The sequence below is a fragment of the Melanerpes formicivorus genome, unplaced genomic scaffold (genome assembly GCF_026170545.1).
Source record: "Melanerpes formicivorus ecotype bairdi unplaced genomic scaffold, bMelFor1.0.p_v2 SCAF_412, whole genome shotgun sequence".
Taxonomy (NCBI): domain Eukaryota; kingdom Metazoa; phylum Chordata; class Aves; order Piciformes; family Picidae; genus Melanerpes; species Melanerpes formicivorus.
The window spans coordinates 50,639-55,000 of record NW_027142764.1 but is presented as its reverse complement, the minus strand read 5'-3'; positions in this window follow the sequence as shown (position 1 = coordinate 55,000).

Genomic DNA, 4,362 nt, shown 5'->3' with positions numbered 1-4,362 from the left:
CACGCGCCGGGCCGCTAACGCCACGGCTCCCCCCCGCTCGAGCCGCTCGGGGCTGGGGGAACGAGGACGACACCTCACACGCGACGGGAAGCGAAGTGGAAAGGAAGACCGCCCTTGCCCTGCCGGCCGGGGGCCCTTTCCGACGCGACCCGAAAGGCCTCATCGATCAACAAGGACAGAAGGAAAGGAAGCCAGCGGAGGCCCCACGGCCTCGCTCTTCTGGGACAGACACAGCCACGCGCACCCGCCACCGCCCTCGGGAGCAGCCAGCAGGCACGGGGCTCGGCGTGCGGGCAACACGCCGGAGGAGCAAACGGGGCGCCCTCCAGAGATGGGGGGGGGGGGGGCAAGCTGCACCGGGCCGCACCGGCTCACAGGGCACCTCTGCCTCCCCGAAATGTGGGCTTGCATTTTCCCTCAAGCTGCACCGAGTTACATCTCCATCACGGGGCGCCCCTCTGGAGCCAGGAGGAAGCCGTGCTGGGGCACCGGCTTGCCCTCCTCCCCCCATGCCGGGCTCCATAGCATACGAGTGGCCAGTCACCGCCACTGGCTGTTCCCTTAGATGCCGTGCCCCCGCGGGCTGCGGCTTTGGCCATGGGGGGGAACCCCCGTGAAGAGGGTCCAGTGCTGGGAACTCTCTCTGCCCCTTACCGGGCTCTCTCTCGCCGTGCCTGGACGGGCTTGCTTTCCATTCTTGGTGGGACCGACGCCGGCACCACGTCTCCCCGGCTTTCTCTGCCCCCGTGCCCCACCGGGCAAACTTCGCTTCGGGGGTTCCACACTTCGGCAGTGGCCGGCGCCAGCCACTCGTCAACTTTTTTTCTTTTCCCCGCTTTCGTTGCCGAGCCCGGGCTGGGCTCCGGCTCACGGACGAGCGAAACCCATCCAACACCGCTGAGGGTGCGCCAGCGGCCGCTCCAAACCGCCGCGCCTTTGTTCGGCCCCGCGGGTCCCCTCTCTGACCCGGGCGAAAGCCACCGAGAAGCCAGACGGACCCCTGCCCAGCCGCCTGGCGGGTGGCTTGGAGCAGCCGCTCGGCAGCGCTGCCCTGGGAGTGCTCGGCGTCACTCGTTCCCTCATATACGGAACTGGAGGGCCGTCAGCTCCGCGAGCGCACAACCAGCCGACCTCCGCCCAGCGGCAGGTCGCAGAAATCACGCCGGCTTGTACGATGACGTAGGCGGAGGCAGAGCGCAACAGCGACCCCTTGGCGACAAGCGCGATCTCCGCGGAGAGCACGTCTACTCGCCGAGGGAGAGCACGTCTACTCGCCGAGGGAGAGCACGTCTACTCGCCGAGGGAGAGCACGTCTACTCGCCGAGGGAGAGCACGTCTACTCGCCGAGGGAGAGCACGTCTACTCGCCGAGGGAGAGCACGTCTACTCGCCCAGGGAGAGCACGTCTACTCGCCCAGGGAGAGCACGTCTACTCGCCCAGGGAGAGCACGTCTACTCGCCGAGGGAGAGCACGTCTACTCGCCCAGGGAGAGCACGTCTACTCGCCCAGGGAGAGCACGTCTACTCGCCCAGGGAGAGCACGTCTACTCGCCGAGGGAGAGCACGTCTACTCGCCGAGGGAGAGCACGTCTACTCGCCGAGGGAGAGCACGTCTACTCGCCCAGGGAGAGCACGTCTACTCGCCGAGGGAGAGCACGTCTACTCGCCGAGGGAGAGCACGTCTACTCGCCTAGGGAGAGCACGTCTACTCGCCGAGGGAGAGCACGTCTACTCGCCGAGGGAGAGCACGTCTACCTCCCGCCTGAGGGAGAGCACGGGGGGGGGGGACAAAGACAGGCGGCAGCAGCTTCGGTGAACGTCACCCGGGAGGCGACCGGGGCTGTCCCGGGGCAGTCCCGGGAAAACGGCGTCCGACACAGGGAACCGTCAGCTGCCGGACCGGGGCGAATCCCCGCGGCCACGGCAGGGGTGGGGGCTCGAAGACAGCCGGCAGCCGCTTCGGTGAACGTCACCCGGGAGGAGACTGGGGCCCTCCCGGGACCGTCCCGGGAAGACGACGTTCGGCACGAGATCCCGGCCGCGGCCGGACCGGCTCGAAGCCTCGCGGTCCCGGCAGCAGCCGGAGCCGCTCGCCGCCTCGGGCTCCCGGCCCCCTACAGATCCGGCGACTCGTTCGCGGGCGGCGGGGGGAGGCAGTGGAGGGGGTGCGGGGAGAAGCGGCAGCGGAGGCGGAGGGGGGGGGGCTCGAAGACAGCCGGCAGCCGCTTCGGTGAACGTCACCCAGGAGGCGATCGGGGCCGTCCCGGGGCCGTCCCGGGATGCCGGCTTCCGGCACGGGGTCCCGGCCGCGGCCGGACCGGCTCGTATCCCCGCGGCTCCGGCAGGGGGGGGGGGGGGCTCGAAGACAGCTGGCAGCCGCTTCGGAGAACGTCACCCGGCCGGCGACCGCGGCCGTTCCGGGGCCGTCCCGGGAAGCCTGCGACAGGCACGGGGTCCCGGCCTCGGCCGGACCCGCACTGGGTGCCGCCGCCTCGGGCTCTCGGGACGGTATGGATCCGCCGACTCGTTCGCCGGCGGCGGGGGGAGGCAGTGGAGGGGGTGCGGGGAGAAGCGGCAGCGGAGGCGGAGGGGGGGGGGGCTCGAAGACAGCCGGCAGCCGCTTCGGTGAACGTCACCCGGCCGGCGACCGGGGCCGTCCCGGGGCTGTCCGGGGATGCCGGCTTCCGGCACGGGGTCCCGGCCGCGGCCGGACCGGCTCGAATCCCCGCGGTCCCGGCAGCAGCCGGAGCCGCTCGCCGTTCGGGCTCCCGGCACCCTACAGATCCGGCGACTCGTTCGCGGGCGGCGGGGGGAGGCAGTGGAGGGGGTGCGGGCAGAAGCGGCCGCGGAGGCGGAGGGGGGGGGGGGGGCTCGAAGACAGCCGTCAGCCGCTTCGGTGAACGTCACCCGGGAGGCGACCGGGACCGGCCCGGGAAGCCATCGTCCGGCCCCGGATCCCGGCCGCGGCCGGACCGGCTCGAAGCCCCGCGGCCCCGGCACGGGGGAGGCCCAAAGACTGGCGGCAGCCGCTCCGCTGAACATCACCCGGCCGGCGACCGGGGCCGTCCCGGGGCCGTCCCGGGATGCCGGCTTCCGGCACGGGGTCCCGGCCGCGGCCGGACCGGCTCGAATCCCCGCGGTCCCGGCAGCAGCCGGAGCCGCTCGCCGTTCGGGCTCCCGACACCCTACGGATCCGCCGACTCGTTCGCCGGCGGCGGGGGGAGGCAGTGGAGGGGGTGCGGGCAGAAGCGGCAGCGGAGGCGGAGGGGGGGGGGCTCGAAGACAGCCGGCAGCCGCTTCGGTGAACGTCACCCGGCCGGCGACCGGGGCCGTCCCGGGGCTGTCCGGGGATGCCGGCTTCCGGCACGGGGTCCCGGCCGCGGCCGGAGCGGCTCGAATCCCCGCGGTCCCGGCAGCAGCCGGAGCCGCTCGCCGTTCGGGCTCCCGGCACCCTACAGATCCGGCGACTCGTTCGCGGGCGGCGGGGGGAGGCAGTGGAGGGGGTGCGGGCAGAAGCGGCCGCGGAGGCGGAGGGGGGGGGGGGGCTCGAAGACAGCCGGCAGCCGCTTCGGTGAACGTCACCCGGGAGGCGACCGGGACCGGCCCGGGAAGCCATCGTCCGGCCCCGGATCCCGGCCGCGGCCGGACCGGCTCGAAGCCCCGCGGCCCCGGCACGGGGGAGGCCCAAAGACTGGCGGCAGCCGCTTCGCTGAACGTCACCCGGCCGGCGACCGGGGCCGTCCCGGGGCCGTCCCGGGATGCCGGCTTCCGGCACGGGGTCCCGGCCGCGGCCGGAGCGGCTCGAATCCCCGCGGTCCCGGCAGCAGCCGGAGCCGCTCGCCGTTCGGGCTCCCGGCACCCTACGGATCCGGCGACTCGTTCGCCGGCGGCGGGGGGAGGCAGTGGAGGCGGTGCGGGGAGAAGCGGCAGCGGAGGCGGAGGGGGGGCGGGGGGGACGATAGTGGCGGGGGGCGGGGGGTGCTCGAAGGCAGCCGGCAGCCGGTTCGGTGAACATTCGCCGGGGCGGGGGGGCGACCTGTCCGTGCCCGGGGCAGCCCCGGGAAGCCGGCAGCCAGCACGGGGTCCCGGCAGCACCTGTTCCCTGCCCTGGGACTTGCCGTGCCCGGCGGCCGGTTGCCGGGTGGGGGGAGCGATGAGAGGCGGGGCGCAGCGGCCGGGGCAGCGCCGGGCCGCAGCGGGGGGCTGGGCGGGTGGGGTAGGCGTCGAGCGGCAAGCCCTCGGCTGCAGCGAATGTTCGGCGGTGCGGGGCGGGGGGGGACGGGACGACACGTTGGGGGCGCCGAGTCCGAGCCACCCCCGGCCCCAGGGGCGGCCGGAGGGGGAGGCCGGTGCCTGGCCCTGG